Genomic DNA, 18268 nt, shown 5'->3' with positions numbered 1-18268 from the left:
GGCGCAAGCGTATATGGTAAATATCTCCTAAACCATGTAGGTTTAGGCAATATTTACAGCACCTACAGGTAAGCCTTATTGTAGGCTTACCTGTAGGTACAAGTGGTGTAACAGGATTTACAACCACCTTAAAGGAAAAGTACAGCCATCACAGGAGTGCAGTTCGTTTTGCACTCCTGTGACTTATTTTCAGCCGACAGCAGGCTGATGTCAAAGAGCCGGTCTAGGCTCTGGCAAGTTCATGACAATGAAGTCGGAGTTTGCCCACATGCCTGGACCAGCACCCACCTCAGCCTCTCATGGAGTCGCTCCCACCCCCCACAGCTCAGCGATCCAGTGAGCGAAGGGGAAGAGCAGAGAGCTGGTGACTGCTCACGGAGCACTGAGCAACAGGTAGTGTTAGATTGCTCAGTTCTCAGTCTTAGGGCTGGCATACCTAGATAAGTATGATTCGGGAAAAAAAAAACTCCATACTCCTATGTTACTGCTGTTTGTGTCCCTGTGGAGGGGATTTCTCTTTTAGTTCTGTTCTGTCTGATACCTGTCACCTCAACAGGAAGTGAGGGAAAATACTTCTCATGGGAACACACAATTCCTAACACAGGTTCTAAACTTTCTTTACACTATTAAAAAATGTGTTTTTATTGCAGGTGCTTACAGAGGTAACAATAAAGTTTGCTTTGTTTTTGCATTGCTGTTATTGATGTGTATAATGTGAACTTCCTGTTGCTTATGTTTATAATTTGAACAACGATTATATAGTTCTATTCTACTGTGCATTGTAATGCAATGTGTAGATAGCAACTAATTGTTTTGTTTCCCGGGTATCCACGGCCCTGCCCCCTTGCTGGGGTTCCATAAATACAACGGGAGGGTTCAAGGCCTTGCTCCACATAGAATTACAAATGGAAAAACTGCTGCATCATTTTGGGGGCACCCTTGGGGATTCAACTGCAAAGAATTCCACCTGAAATTGACTTATGCTGATTAGACTCTGCTTTAACCACTCGACCCCAAGGCTTTTTCTTGCACTTTTTGTTTGTATGTAACAATCAGTATTTTTTTCTAGAAAATTTCTTAGAACTTCCAAAAATTATATATTTTTAAAGCAGAGGACCTAGAGAATAAATTGGTGGGTTTTGCAATAAAATAAACCTACCTTCCTGCTCACAGACTCCTGTAGAATATACAATGACCTGCAAATCCGCACAGTGATCTGTGTTTTTGGCTTGACTGCTCTCCCGCACGCTCGCAGGAATGACACATCCCACACCAGCCAATCAAGATGGCAGAAGACTGCCACTCGGAAAAAGCAATGCCGGCATCAGTGAGGAACCTCGCAGGCATTGGACTGTTGAACCAGAGGTATTTTGGACTCTAGTGCTGCTTTAAAGGCGACGTTCCAAAAAATAGCCTATGCAGCTATGGGACACCAGTTGATATTAAAAAAACTATGCAGCTTATCATTAATTTTATTGTCATACCTGTAGGCCATTTGGGCCCCCAGAACTCTGGGTGTCTGCGTTCAGAAAATATATAGTATTTTTGGGGGGGTTTTATGCAATCTTCAGACCTTTAATGGTGTTTTAAAACATGTAAGCAAAAAACGGCAAAAAATGGTATGGCAGCAAGAGGGTCCAAGCAGTACAAAAGATTTTTAAAATTTGCTAGGAGGTATCAATTTTACTTCTGCAGTACAGAGTGTAGAATGGAGCCGAGTGGCGGGATAATTTCAGTACCCATGCACAGGCCACCCAATGGTCTAAGAGAGAATACTTTGGTTGCAGAAAAAGCACAGAAGAAGATGGTAGTGGTAAAGACAAATCGGCAATGTGGGACACAGTCCGGTCATACTAGAAGGTAAGTCTGTCATAATGTGCATTATGCCATCTTATGAAAACTTCCTTCACCTCTCTTCAGTGAAAACAATTGATTACATACAGCCAATGGTAGCATACATTCTCCCTTGGACTCCTATGGTCAAGGGGAGGAAAAAGCAGCATTGAAAACACACCTAAAGCCGCGTTTTGCAAACACATTTAGGCACTAGGGATGAGCTTCGTGTTCGAGTCGAACCCATGTTCGACTCGAACATCGGCTGTTCGCCCGTTCGCCGAATTGCGAACGATATGGGCCGTTCGCGCTAAATTCGTGTGGCGCGTCACGGCCCATAATTCACTGCGGCATCGCAGTGCATTGCTGGCTGATGATTGGCCAAGCATGCACTATGACCCGCATGCTTGGCCAATCACAGCGCCGTCAGTAGAGAGAGCTGTAATTGGCCAAAGCCAGGGTGGCTTTGGCCAATTATGGCTCAGGGGATTTAGTACACACCCCACACTATATAAGGCCGCCTGCACGGCGGCCCTGTGTAGTGTGTGTTCCGGTGTGCTGAGAGATAGAGAGAGAGAGAGACAGTGTCATTTGATTTGAGTTAGATAGATTAGGCAGAACAGTCAGTCAGTTAGCTGCACTTACAGTGTATTGTGTATATATATGCATCCCAGGTGTTGCATATATATATATACACTGTATTCAGTTTAGCTAGATCCGTTCCTGTTATCTTCTATCTAGACTATTTACATTTAATGCAGTGCGTCCTGCTCACAGTGTTCAGCTAGATCCGTTCCTGCTATTTACATTTAGTGCAGTGCGTCCTGCTCACAGTGTTCAGCTAGATCCGTTCCTGTTATCTTCTAGACTATTTACATTTAGTGCAGTGCGTCCTGCTCACAGTGTTCAGCTAGATCCGTTCCTGCAATTTACATTTAGTGCAGTGCGTCCTGCTCACAGTGTTCAGCTAGATCCGTTCCTGCTATTTACATTTAGTGCAGTGCGTCCTGCTCACAGTGTTCAGCTAGATCCGTTCCTGCTATTTACATTTAGTGCAGTGCATCCTGCTCACAGTGTTCAGCTAGATCCGTTCCTGTTATTTACATTTAGTGCAGTGCGTCCTGCTCACAGTGTTCAGCTAGATCCGTTCCTGCTATTTACATTTAGTGCAGTGCGTCCTGCTCACAGTGTTCAGCTAGATCCGTTCCTGCTATTTACATTTAGTGCAGTGCGTCCTGCTCACAGTGTTCAGCTAGATCCGTTCCTGCTATTTACATTTAGTGCAGTGCGTCCTGCTCACAGTGTTCAGCTAGATCCGTTCCTGCTATTTACATTTAGTGCAGTGCGTCCTGCTCACAGTGTTCAGCTAGATCCGTTCCTGTTATTTACATTTAGTGCAGTGCGTCCTGCTCACAGTGTTCAGCTAGATCCGTTCCTGCTATTTACATTTAGTGCAGTGCGTCCTGCTCACAGTGTTCAGCTAGAGCCGTTCCTGCTATTTACATTTAGTGCAGTGCGTCCTGCTCACAGTGTTCAGCTAGATCCGTTCCTGTTATCTTCTAGACTATTTACATTTAGTGCAGTGCGTCCTGCTCACAGTGTTCAGCTAGATCCGTTCCTGTTATCTTCTAGACTATTTACATTTAGTGCAGTGCGTCCTGCTCACAGTGTTCAGCTAGATCCGTTCCTGTTATCTTCTAGACTATTTACATTTAGTGCAGTGCGTCCTGCTCACAGTGTTCAGCTAGATCCGTTCCTGTTATCTTCCTACTGACAGGCAGGCTTGTCTGGTTACAGTATATAAAGCTACCTGAAGAAAATTACAGGTGTTCTATTTGATCCTATTAGTACCACGGTCAGGCAGCTAGACTATTTACATTCAATCATCACGCTGATAGCTTGTAAGAACATTTTTGGTTCTGGGCGCCACCACCAGTGCCTAAGGCACAATTTTTCAGCCCCTGTTTAACAGGGGCGTGTAATTACAATTTTTGATGTAATACTTTGCAGCAGGGCTCGTTCCTGCATTCCAACTAGAGTGTCTGTGAGGGGTTGCAGTGTTGTGGCACCAGCACCAGTGCCTAAGGCCCAATTTTTCTGCCCCTGTCTAACAGGGGCGTGTAATTACAATTTTTGATGCAATACTTTGCAGCAGGGCTCGTTCCTGCGTTCCAACTAGAGTGTCTGTGAGGGGTTGCAGTGTTGTGGCACCAGCACCAGTGCCTAAGGCCCAATTTTTCTGCCCCTGTCTAACAGGGGCGTGTAATTACAATTTTTGATGCAATACTTTGCAGCAGGGCTCGTTCCTGCGTTCCAACTAGAGTGTCTGTGAGGGGTTGCAGTGTTGTGGCACCAGCACCAGTGCCTAAGGCCCAATTTTTCTGCCCCTGTCTAACAGGGGCGTGTAATTACAATTTTTGAAGCAATACTTTGCAGCAGGGCTCGTTCCTGCGTTCCAACTAGAGTGTCTGTGAGGGGTTGCAGTGTTGTGGCACCAGCACCAGTGCCTAAGGCCTAATTTTTCAGCTCCTGTTCAACAGGGGCATGTAATTACAATTCTTGATCTAATATTTCACAGCAGGGCCCTGTGAGGGCTTACAGTGTTGTGGCCACAGCAACACCTAAGGCCCAAATTTCTGCTGAGTATATAGGGCAGGACCCTACTTTCAAACATCTAACTTACAAACGACTCCTACTTGCAAACGGAAGGAGACAACAGGAAGTGAGATGAAATCTACCCCTAGGAAGGGAAATTCTCTCCTGTAAGAGTTAATATGGGAAAACAATTTCTCCTTTCCACTGATGCTTTCCAATCCTTGTTCCACAAAAAAACCCAAATTTTCAAAAAACATTTTTCATTGGGACAAAAAAGTGAGGTGAAATCTTCTGAAGAGGAGGAAAGACAGCAAAACAAATGTCACAGGGGTGATAACCCTTCCCTATGTTTTCCAAAAAGCTTAGAAAAGATTTTTTGGCTGGAGCTAAACACGTTAAAAATGTTCAAAATTACAAACAGATTCTACTTAACAACAAACCTACAGTCCCTGTCTTGTTTGCACCGCCTGTATACTGCTGTTCAGAGTATATAGGGCCTGGTGGCCCCACACCTTTCCTTATTTTAATTTGGGTGCGGGGTTCCCCTTAATATCCATACAAGACCCAAAGGGCCTGGTAATGGACTGGGGGGTACCCATGTCGTTTGTCTCACTGATTTTCATCCATATTGCCATGACCCGACATGACATTAAACCCGCAAGCAGTTTTAAATGAGATTTTTTCCTTTAAAAATGACATTTGGTGCAGGGACTGTTCTAAACATGGGAAACACGCGTCACTTTACAGGCATACTATAGACACCCCCCAGGTACGATATTTAAAGGAATATTTCACTTTTTTTTTTTTTACTTTAAGCATCATTAAAATCACTGCTCCCGAAAAAACAGCCATTTTTAAAAGTTTTTTTTGCATTGATACATGTCCCCTGGGGTAGGACCCGGGTCCCCAAACCCTTTTTAGGACAATGCCATGCAAATTAGCCTTTAAAATGAGCACTTTTGATTTCGAACGTTCGAGTCCCATAGACGTCAATGGGGTTCTAACGTTCGTGCGAACTTTCGGTCCGTTCGCGGGTTCTGGTGCGAACCGAACCGGGGGGTGTTCGGCTCATCCCTATTAGGCACATCAAGTGCTTGGGCCTCCATTCATTCCATTGGCCAGAATATTATTTTATTATGGCCAGTGCAATCAATGAATGCCCAAGCGCTAAACGTGTCTAGAACTAAAGTGTGTTTAGATGCATTTACATGTGTTTAGGTACATCAGCTTTTTTTGTGGCAAAACACACTCTCCTGAATGTGTTGGCCGTGGTTTTTTCTGCTTCAAAACACCTGTAAATGCCTATGTGTGCAATGGATAGATAAGGTTTGATTTACTAAAGACATGTGTATTTGCTCTCTGAATGTGCTGTTTCGCCAGAGCTTAGTAAATGAGACAAAGCTTCACTTTGTAAAGAGTACCCAATCACATGCAAGGAAAATTAAAAAAAAAACAGCATTTTGCTTGCACATGATTGGATGTTGGAAGTCTGCTCATTTACTAAGCTCTGGAGCAACTGCACTTTCAGAGCCTATTTGCCTTTAATAAATCAACCTCATAGGCCATGGGTGCTCAACCTGTGGCCCTCCATCTGTTGCAGAAATTCCATGAGGCATTGCAAGGCTGATGGGACTTGTAGTTCTGCAACAGCTGGAGGGCCACAGGTTGAGCACCCATGCCATAGGCTAACAGAGAGGGGTGTTTAGAGGCAGAAAAAAAAGGAAAACACCTCTAAAAGTGGCATTTTTAATGCCCTGTGTGTATGAGTATATATCAAAAAATCTTTTGAAAAGTCAATCAAATGACAAAACAGAAGAAATGAGCAGAGAAATTGATCTAAACAGGTAAATAAAACAGGACAAATTGTCAAAACTGATATACACCATAGAAACAGGGAAATATCAATTTCAATGATTAATAAAACTTGATCCATAAAATTAACTGATTTGGAAATAATCCTTAATATGACATTACAAATACTTTGTCAAATAATAGATTTCCATAATGTTGGAGAAAAAATAGTTTTTGAAATTGTTTTACAATGACAATGCTAAATTTAAACTCTTTTTTTAATGGTGCAAACACAGCGGAATCCTACTCCCCACAGGGTCATTACATTTACTGATATATTTCATACTGATATATATGTTAAGTGACTCCATGAATGCTGTTTATTTCACAAAACTAAGTGACAACATTCATTGGTTAGATCTGACATACAAAGCAAGACAAAATGCTTTTATGCAAATGTAATTTCCCTGTAATAATCTATACTATTCCGCTAAAAGGAATTATCCCTGCAGGCTGGCAGCTGTAGACAGTGAATTAAAAATGGCTTTATATACAGGGAAATCTGTTCTATAATCAGCGCTATCCTTGGCAGAAGCATCAATCTAGCACAGCGTTGGTGAAGGCACACAATGAATGACACACTGGTGTGATGTAGAAGCTCTGATTACATCACAGACATGCCAGGATGCCACCCGTTCCTCAGCTGAATGTGGCTCCTTTGTCTTCACAGATGTCAAATGACACAATCTTCCTCACGGAGGGGGAAGAAAATACCTTTATGTCTGATTTATAGAGTCCTATTTGAAAATAAACACCATCTTTTTGAAAGATCATGGTTGTTCTTTCAGGGAATCAGTCAATTCTAGACTTGGGAATTTTGTTCCATGTTTTTCTGTTAGTATTTACAGTATATGCAGATGTTGGTTACATTACTATTCTGTATGTATACGTGTTCGTTTGTTTTTCTGCTTATACTTCCTGATGTTGACTTTTTGAACGATGGTCATTTAGGCCCCAAACACTGCATTGTTAGAGGCAGTAGGGAATGAACGTATATATTTTTTTTCCATAATAGGATTGATAATGTGGCTGTGATGTTACAGGCATTATGGGTTGTCTTTTGCAAATCCATCCATGCTAGAGGTGAGCTACAGTATGTTTGGAAACATTGAATGCATATCTTGTAGCTTCCCTCTTGGTTTCTTCTGAATTTGGTTTCCATGGTACCAGATTCTGGTTCTCACCATGGCTTATTCCCAGCCTGGACATCACACCATACACATGAAAAAATGGAGGTTGCACTGTAGAATACAATCCCATAATAAACGTTATTAAGCTATGAGTCCATACACCACCCCCGTTTGCTCCAAAAACTAAGCAGGGATGATTAAACCCGCACTGATAGGTGGAGGCAGAACCTTTACAGTAAAACCTTACTATTGCCTGACCAGCTGCACATACTTCCATGATAATGGAATCTGATAAACCCCAAACTAAGTGGAGAGAATGGGAATTCTAACAGAACACAGTGCAACCCTCATAGTTACATAGTAGGTAAGGTTGAATAAAGACACCAGTCCATCCAGTTCAAACTGCGTGGGTGTGTGTAGGTAATATGTCTCTACCACCTCCCATATCCCTGTATATTGTGTTCAAAAAGATGCTCATCTGAGAGTTTTCTTGAAATTAGCACTTCCCACTGAAACCACTGATTGTGGAAGGGAGTTCCACATCCTTACCGCTCTAACAGTAAATAAAAACCCTTATGCAGTTTAAGGTCAAATCATATCTCATCCAACTTCATTGAGTGGCCAGTTGTCTTCTTGAGTGACCCAAGACTGAATAGTTTCCTTCAAATGCTGGAATCACCATTAAGATATTTGTATATTGCTATCATATCCCCTCTTAAGCATCTCTTCTCCAGGGATAATAAGCTAAATGTTTATTGTTCTTCATAACAGATACTCCAGCCCTCTTATTAGTTTTGTTGCTCTTCTTTGGACTCTCTCCAGTTCCAGTACATCCTTTCTGCTGTCCGAAGACCCCAACTGGACAGCATACTCAATGGGGTTGATTTACTAAAGTCAAATACACTGTGCATTTTGCAAGTGCAATTGCTCCAGAGTGTGGTAAATGAGGGGGAGCTCTGCTGACTTGCATCATCCAATCATGTGCAAGCAAAAATTCTGTTTTTTTTTTTATGTTCCATGCATATGATTGGGTATTCATAGCAAAGTGAAGCTTTATCTTATTTACTAAGCTCTGGAGCAATTGCACTTGCAAAGTGCAACTGCACTTTGCAAATTATATTGGCCTTTAGTAAATCAACTCCAATGTGTCCAAACTAGAGTATTGTATAGTGGTAGAATTATAGTTTTATCTCTTGAGTAAATGTCCTTTTAAATGCATGCTAATATTTTACTGTCCTAGCTGCAGCTTGGCATTGCATGCAATTGCTGATCTCTCATCTCTCCAAAATTCACAAGTCATCCATAGTTGCCAACTGTCCCGGATTTCCCGGGACATTCCTGGGACTTAGACTCCATTCCCGAATTTGTGGTGTCCCGGTAAATGTCCCGAGAAATCCGGTTCTTCACGATTTTCGCCGTCGCCGCTAGAGGTCCGCGGCCGGCGGAGACATTGTCTCCTCCAGCCGCCATTTTAAAGAAGATCAGGAAGATGGCTGGGGGGGCTAGACAGAGCTCCTGCGTCGCCGCCCACCCTCTGCCCTGCTCCGCCTCGCCCCGCCTAGCCCCCGCCCCGCTGCCAGTCTGTTATGGAAAAGGGCGGGGGTTCTAGCCATGCGGCCGGCGGACACTACTACACTAGGACACCTCTGAGGTGGGGGGGCGCACCGCTGTGGGAATCTGATGTAAGGGGGGCACCACTGGGGACATCTGATGTAAGGGGGGCTCCACTGGGGACATCTGATGTAAGGGGGGCTCCACTGGGGACACCTGATGTGAGGGGGGGCTCCGCCGGGGACACCTGATGTGAGGGGGGGCTCCACTGGGGACACCTAATGCCAGGGGGGCTCCACTGGGGACACCTAATGTGAGGGGGGCTCCACTGGGGACACCTGATGTGAGGGGGGGCTCCACTGGAGACACCTGATGTGAGGGGGGCTCTGCCGGGGACACCTGATGTGAGGGGGGGCTCTGCCAGGGACACCTGATGTGAGGGGGAGCACCGCTGGGGACACCTGATGTGATGGGGGGCTCTGCTCGGGACTCCTGATGTGAGGGGGCTCCGCTGGGGACACCTGATGTGAGGGGGGGCTCCACTGGGGACACCTGATGTGAGGTGGGGCTCCGCTGGGGACTCCTGATGTGAGGGGGGCTCTGCCGGGGACACCTGATGTGAGGGGGAGCTCCGCTGGGGACACCTGATGTGAGGGGGGGCTCCGCCGGGGACTCCTGGTGTGAGGGGGGCTCCTTCAGGGACTCCTGGTGTGAGGGGGGCTCCGCCGGGGACTCCTGGTGTGAGGGGGGCTCCGCCGGGGACTCCTGGTGTGAGGGGGGCTCCGCCGGGGACTCCTGGTGTGAGGGGGGCTCCGCCGGGGACTCCTGGTGTGAGGGGGGCTCCGCCGGGGACTCCTGGTGTGAGGGGGGCTCCGCCGGGGACTCCTGGTGTGAGGGGGGCTCCGCTGGGGACTCCTGGTGTGAGGGGGGGCTCCGCTGGGGACATCTGATGTAAGGGGGGCTCCGCTGGGGGCACCTGATGCAAGGACGGACTCTACTGGGACACCTGATGCAGGGACGTACTCTGCTGGGACACCTGATGCAAGGACGGACTCTGCTGGGACACCTGATGCAAGGACGGACTCTGCTGGGACATCTGACGCAAGGACGGACGGCTGGTGGCAGGCGACGTGGCTAGTGACAAGCTCAGGGATCCCACTGATTCTGCATTATGGTGAGTTGAATGATTTCATTTTATATTACAATGTAATAATAGAAATAATGCACTTCAATCATCCTGACACCATAACAACCATGGTGCCGGGATGATTGAAGTGCTAACACCAGGTGCTTGGAGTATCTTTATCTGCTGATTGTTAAACTTTCTAGAATACACATATTTTTATTGTGTAGGATCTGGGGCTGCTGTCCCGTCATTTCCCTCTCCCCCTTTCCCCCTCTCCCCCTCTCCCCCTTTCCCTCTCCCCCTTTCCCTCTCCATCCCTCATTCATCTCAGACTCTAACCACACCCTCTTGAGCCATGCCCATTTAAGCAACGCCCACTATGCCGCGTAAACCACGCCCGTTTTTCGCAGCGGCGGTCTTAGCGCGCCGCACTTGTATATTTTTCCTAAACCACACCTACAAACAAATGCCCCGCCCCCTAATTACTTTACGGCTCCACCTACAGCCACAAAAGTGTCCCACATTTTTTTTTTTACAATGTTGGCAACTATGGTCATCTTCAGATACAGAGCAGACCGTTAGCAAGATGTTGTAAGATTTCTAGCAGTATCATAAATCCTGTTCAGTCAGGATCTGCACAGCCTGTTAATAAGTTCAGTCATAAATGACTAAATGATCGACACAAAAAAACAAGTCTACACTTGTTAGTCTCTATTAACCTGGTGAAAGTCTAATATATGTAAATGAGATCCAGACAGTCCTGGAACCAAAAAACATTTTATATTTCTAGTAGTCCAGTCTCCATGGATATTTCAGCTGCAAATGATCTAATTTGGTAATCTTAGACCTTAATATTATAGCGCTAGTTTCACCCAGTTTTTGGGGGTTTTGTTTTTTGCTAATTACTAAATGGCTGTCATAAACAGCATTATGCCAGAGCCTGGAAGGCCAGAGACCTTTACTTAAGCCCTATCATAATATAGTCATTAACATATTCAGTGATGGATTCAAAGAAATACATATCCTTGCATTTTGTATTTTTTTAACTACCAAGACCAAAATCTATTTATTTTCCATAAATCCTGATATGGTAACACTACATTCATAGCATGTGTCTATCTAAATGTCTAAGAAAATAACATCTAGTTAGTGGGCACCAGTCATGAAAGTTATAATGTCCAGAAGACGGATTGGTCACATTGCATCTCCTACGCAATGTGTGAATCCCAGTTATATAATATTTGGTATCTATTAAATCATGATTTTGTTCTTTGCAATAATATATTGGTTGTCAGACTGTAAATTGTCATATGAAGATATTAATGTATTTAGAAAATTTGGTCTTATGGGAGTGTCCACTGAAATATCATAAATCACTTCAATACCCTACTGCACACCCTCAGACCCTTTGATTGGTTATGTGGGTGTAAACACCCTCGGGGGGGGGGGGGTTAAAAAGCTGCTGCAAATGGCAGCTGCAGCACTCTTAGCATTGAAATGATAAATAATTGCTGAGGGTTATTAATGAGAACCAATGACCTTATTACATCAGATTGGACTTGTCTAAAATGTTTTGGATACCACAGACCATGCACACTTTGCTAAGTATTTTTTACTTTTAATTATATTTATTTTATTGTTGCTTATTGTCTGTTTTGTAATGGTATTGTTCTTTTTCTCAGACATTTTTAAAGGTCAGAATTGTTTCAGCAGATGCAGTAAATGGTGTGTGTTTCTGTTAAAACACGTGGTGGCAACTACCATTTGTATGTATGTAGAGGGTTAACCATTGAGTTACTTCCCAAGTGACAATCACTCTCAGCCTACTGATTTTTAGATTGCTGTCAGCCAGGATGACAAATCTTTATGCAAAGTGAGGCTGAGAGCATCATTTGCCACATTCGGATTTAGGACTGATCTAAGAGCAAGGGAGAGCAAGTCCTGATCAGATTTCACCTTACACATGGCTGAGAATTCTCCCTCTGTTCCAGAACTGGATGTCTCAGCAGCTAATTGCCAAGCACCAGAGCTGGAAGGGGAATAAGTCACATGCCCTTCAAAAGTGCTTGTAGCATAGGTTCAACCTGGTGGGCTAAACAAATAAAAACCAAAGAGCTCAGGAGGGGCTTGCTATACTATGTGATATTAGTACAGTGGTCTCCCCGCAAAGCTATTGGGTTCTGACAGCGGAACTGCCCCCCCCCCACCAGAACACACCAGTCAGCGTTTGCAGCATTTAGCTGCCAGTGCTGATCAGATGCTGATCTGATGCTGGTTATCCAGTATGCCCATTCGACAGGAGCTGACCTATTAGCTGGCTTCTGTCGGACAGGCTGATATACACACAAGCTGAATGTCAGCCAGTTTCTGTTCAACCGGCCGATACCGCCTTATATTCAGCTAGTGTGTACCACTGTACTTTTTTGGGACATGTGTGAAGAAAGAGCAGAGAGCCATGCAAGTTACTAAATAGTTATTATAAAAGTGCAGCGCTAAGAAGACTAGTGAGGTGAAAAACACTTAATAGATCTCACAAATGTATATCTCAGTATAAATCATAAAGTGCAATGTGCAAAAAAATATGTTATTTAGAAAGTCCCGTTCATATAGTGAAGGGATTCTGAAAAAAAAAGAAGAATCCTGGTGCAATCACAATGATTATGGATGACAGCAAAAACAATCCATGTATCAATCACCCATATGTGAATATCCACCACCAAAGGAGATAATGCGCTTAACAGAATGTATGAACTCAGATACCGTAGCAGTCAATAATGCTTATGTAGATCAGGAGTATGGTAGTTGAAGGCAGCTCTGTGGGTCTCATGTCTCAGAGGTGAGACTCTTGTGCAGGTTCAGTCTCTGGGTAAATCCAAGTCAGAGTGGATGCATTCCTGACACCAGAGCCATACCTTGTGTGTCTGCTAATAAACAAAGGGCCTTGTGCAGCTTTGCAAATCAGAAGGAGTGCTTAGAAGTTGAGAAACATCTGCCTGATGCAGTGGTTGGTCCAGAAATTCTGAAACTGTTTGTCCCAGACAGATGTGCAAGCTGTGGCTCAGCTTTGGAAAACACTAAGTAATCAACATAAAAATGGTGAGTGGTGATCCCGCCGTGAGGTTGAGATGTGAGACCCTCAGAGCTGCCTTCTAACTGCCATAGTCCTAATCTACTGTATATAAGCGTTATTGACTCAGTTCTACGGTATCTGAGTCAATATGTTTCGGTAAGAGCTTTATCTTCTTTGGTGGTGGATATTCCTTTCTCAACCCTTTCAACACAGAAGAACCCTTGAAAAACATTTCCTGGCTCAGGGTACCCCTTTTAAAATGACTATATCCAGAATTCATGATACATTAGTGCGATGGTCAGTGGGGAACACTCTTGGACATCGGGAAGAATTACCCCCTTACAGATAGCTAAAATGATGATTGGTGTCAGTGGAAACTTAACTGAGAGGCAGAAATTGCTCATTGCTCAAGAAACCCCTAGCAACATCTGGAGGAACCCTGGTTGAGAAACCTCCCAAACACAGACTGTGATGTGGTTTTAAGGGGTAGTCAATGCCACTGACTCAGATCCTCTGTTCCTATAATACAGTCAGTGAAGCATCAACTTGATATGAAAACAAGGCAATGGACTGCTGGAACCATGTGTCAATAGGTAATTTAAGTGTGGGAGCTTTATATAAGCATCTCTCTAGTACACTATGGCAGTAACTAGGCCTTTTTGTGTAATGGTTTATGCCCCGTACACACGGTCAGACTTTGTTCGGACATTCCAGCAACAAAATCCTAGGATTTTTTCCGACGGATGTTGGCTCAAACTTGTCTTGCATACACACGGTCACACAAACTTGTCGGAAAATCCGATCGTTCTGAACGGGGTGACGTAAAACACGTACGTCTGGACTATAAACGGGGCAGTGGCCAATAGCTTTCATCTCTTTATTTATTCTGAGCATGCGTGGCACTTTGTCCGTCGGATTTGTGTACACACGATCGGAATTTCCGACAACGGATTTTGTTGTCGGAAAATTTTATATCCTGCTCTCAAACTTTGTGTGTTGGAAAATCCGATGGAAAATGTGTGATGGAGCCTACACACGGTCGGAATTTCCGACAACAAGGTCCTATCACACATTTTCCATCGGAAAATCAGACCGTGTGTACAGGCCATTAGAGTTTCTAGACCAGAAACTGCATAATCACACAGGGATGTGTAAACTATTCCAATCACTGGTTTAGCAACCTAGTTATCCTTCTCTTAAAGCCTCCTTGTACCCATTAAATATTCTTTAATTATTGTGTCAAGCATGAGCCTCATAAACAGGTATGTATAAACCTTAACACAATAATTGTCAAAGCGGATCTTCACTCTCCCTCCTCCCTTTTTTTTGCAGCCCTGCATACCTGGTTGCACGTCCTACACATTTAAGGTACTTACCTGCCCAGTGGATTCAGCGTTGTCCTACTGAGATCAGCTTATTTTCTATCCCCACCTTCATTGGTCCCGCACCGCCATCTTCTTCAATACATCACCAGTAAGTTGCCAACGTCTTCCTGATGACACTCCATCTGGCCCCGTCCTTCTTTCCTAATCAAGGACTATGCCTCCTGGGATATGTGACGTACATATCCCAGCAGGAGGCAGAGTGGTCAAAGTGAAAGTCATTCACCTAGGCGAGTGACGTGCACAGAGGGGCAGGCCAGAGGGTTCTCACTAAAAAAAGTAAAAAAGATTAAAAAGGGGAGAAGGGTTGGAGGTGAGGCAATATCTGCTTGAGTGTAAAGGTTACTTTAAGAATGTTCAGAGCGAAGGGGTGTGTAATTCAGGGGTCAGGAGAGTACAAAATCCCCCCCCCCCCGCAAGCAACACACTCCCCACATTCCTCTTTCAGCATGAATCCCCCATCTTCCTCCAAAAGTAGCATTTTTTCCCCCTAGTCTAGTAACCTTGCAAGTTAGGATAGGTTCATGCTGCTGAGTGCCAATATCGCCATATAGAAAAAAGAAAAGAAGAAAAAAAGGATAGTTGTGATTGGAACTTTTTAAGGCACATAAAGGAGTAAACAAACCTAAATATCATCCCACATGGTTTTATTCATTAAGTACAATAAGATTTGAAATGACTGTTGTACCATGTGGGAATGAGAGTGGTGAAGTAAAACTTTGTACAGAGATAAGTCATAATATACAGTACACACACACACACACACACAAATCTCTGCACCCAGCACAAATCTTGCTTCCCTTGCCCCAGGCCATTATTGCCCCCAGAACAATTTACTTCCCTCCCTCCCTGAACTTACTAGGCCTCAGATGTAGCAAGGGGGCTCCTCCCAGGATCCCCCTGAACTTGTGTCATGTTCTGTCAGAGCTGAGGGAAAGCTTCCCTTGCAGTATCAGGACCCAGGCATTGTGCCCCTTGGGTGGCCGGTGTTACAGGGCATCAGGAAAGTATTCACAGCGCTTCCCTTTTTACACATTTTGTTATGTTACAGCCTTATTACAAACTGGATTAAAGTGTTTGTTACCCTAAAAAAAAAAAATCTGGCGTGGTTAGTTTACGTGCCTCCATCATCCGCTGCCTCTCCTGTCCTCTCTAAGCTCATCAGTGGTGTACCCCAAAGTTCACTGCTGGGATTAAAAGTACTATTTCTGTCTTTGCAGATGATACCAAGCTATGCAGTGGAATAACATCTTTACTGGATGTCTCCAATTTACAAGCCAACCTCAATGCACTGTCTAATTGGGCAAATAGTGGCAAATGAGGTTTAATGTTGACAAATGTAATGTTATGCACTTGGGACTAAGAATATGCATGCATCATACGTAGGGATGAGCCGAACACCCCCCGGTTCGGTTCGCACCAGAACCTGCGAACGGACCGAAAATTCGCACGAACGTTAGAACCCCATTGACGTCTATGGGACTCGAACGTTCGAAATCAAAAGTGCTAATTTTAAAGGCTAATTTGCATGGTATTGTCCTAAAAAGGGTTTGGGGACCCGGGTCCTACCCCAGGGGACTTGTATCGATGCAAACAAAACTTTTAAAAACGTCAGTTTTTTCGGGAGCAGTGATTTTAATGATGCTTAAAGTAAAAAAAAAAAAAAAGTGAAATATTCCTTTAAATATCGTACCTGGGGTGTGTCTATAGTATGCCTGTAAAGTGGCACGTGTTTCCCGTGTTTAGAACAGTCCCCGCACAAAATGTCATTTTTAAAGGAAAAAATCTCATTTAAAACTGCTTGCGGGTTTAATGTAATGTCGGGTCCTGGCAATATGGATGAAAATCAGTGAGACAAACGGCATGGGTACCCCCCAGACCATTACCAGGCCCTTTGGGTCTTGTATGGATATTAAGGGGAACCCCGCACCCAAATTAAAATAAGGAAAGGTGTGGGGCCACCAGGCAATATATACTCTGAACAGCAGTATACAGGCGGTGCAAACAAGACAGGGACTGTAGGTTTGTTGTTAAGTAGAATCTGTTTGTAATTTTTAACGGGTACATTTTTAACGTGTTTAGCTCCAGCCAAAAAATCTTTTTTAACCACTTCAGCCCCGGAAGGTTTTACCCCCTTCCTGACCAGAGCACTTTTTACAATTCGGCACTGCGTCGCTTTAACTGCTAATTGCGCGGTCATGCAATGCTGTACCCAAACGAAATTTGCGTCCTTTTCTTCCCACAAATAGAGCTTTCTTTTGATGGTATTTGATCACCTCTGCCGTTTTTATTTTTTGCGCTATAAACGGAAAAAGACCGAAAATTTTGAAAAAAAATGATATTTTCTACTTTTTGTTATAAAAAAAATCCAATAAACTCAATTTTAGTCATACATTTAGGCCAAAATGTATTCGGCCACATGTCTTTGGTAAAAAAAATGTCAATAAGCGTATATTTATTGGTTTGCGCAAAAGTTATAGCGTCTACAAAGTAGGGTACATTTTCTGGAATTTGCACAGCTTTTAGTTTATGACTGCCTATGTCATTTCTTGAGGTGCTAAAATGGCAGGGCAGTACAAACCCCCCCAAATGACCCCATTTTGGAAAGTAGACACCCCAAGGAAATTGCTGAGAGGCATGTTGAGCCCATTCAATATTTATTTTTTTTGTCCCAAGTAAATGAATAATGACAAAAAAAAAAAAAAAATTTACAAAAAGTTGTCACTAAATGATATATTGCTCACACAGGCCATGGGCATATGTGGAATTGCACCCCAAAATACATTCAGCTGCTTCTCCTGAGTACGGGGATACCACATGTGTGGGACTTTTTGGGAGCCTAGCCGCGTACGGGGCCCCAAAAACCAAGCACCGCCTTCAGGATTTCTAAGGGCATAAATTTTTGATTTCACTCCTCGTTGCCTATCACAGTTTTGAAGGCCATAAAATGCCATGATGGCACAAACCCCCCCCCAAATGACCCCATTTTGGAAAGTAGACACCCCAAGCTATTTGCTGAGATGCATGGTGAGTATTTTGCAGCTCTCATTTGTTTTTGAAAATGAAGAAAAAATGAAGAAGAGACCAGAAAATTTTTTTTTTTTTTTCTTTTTTCAATTTTCAAAACTTTGTGACAAAAAGTGAGGTCTGCAAAATACTCACTATACCTCTCAGCAAATAGCTTGGGGTGTCTACTTTCCAAAATGGGGTCATTTGGGGGGGTTTTGTGCCACCTGGGCATTCCATGGCCTCCGAAACTGTGATAGGCAGTGAAGAGTGAATTCAAAAATTTACGCCCTTAGAAAGCCTGAAGGCGGTGCTTGGATTTCGGGGACCCGTGCACGGCTAGGCTCCCAAAAAGTCCCACACATGTGGTATCCCCATACTCAGGAGAAGCAACAGAATTTATTTTGGGGTGTAATTTCACATATCCCCATGGCATGTTTGAGCAATATCTCATTTAGTGACAACTTTGTGCAAAAAAAAAAAAAAATTTGTCTCTTTCCTGCAACTTGTGTCACAATATAAAATATTCCATGGACTCGACATGCCTCTCAGCAAATAGCTTGGGGTGTCTACTTTCCAAAATGGGGTCATTTGGGGGGGTTTTGAACTGTCTTGGCATTTTATGCACAACATTTAGAAGCTTATGTCACACATCACTCACTTTTCTAACCACTTGAATACAAAGCCCTTTCTGACACTTTTTGATTACATGAAAAAATTATTT

General features: G+C 43.8%; 1 pseudogene; it reads left to right on the top strand.

Annotated features, from left to right (window-relative positions):
- Positions 1 to 1741: 1741 nt before the first annotated feature.
- Positions 1742 to 18268, top strand: part of LOC141127899 (mitochondrial import inner membrane translocase subunit TIM14 pseudogene) — a 69858-nt pseudogene continuing 53331 nt past the window's right edge.

This window comes from Aquarana catesbeiana, linkage group LG01 (genome assembly GCF_042186555.1).
Source record: "Aquarana catesbeiana isolate 2022-GZ linkage group LG01, ASM4218655v1, whole genome shotgun sequence".
NCBI classification, from domain to species: domain Eukaryota; kingdom Metazoa; phylum Chordata; class Amphibia; order Anura; family Ranidae; genus Aquarana; species Aquarana catesbeiana.
This window is presented reverse-complemented; position numbering and strand designations above follow the sequence as displayed.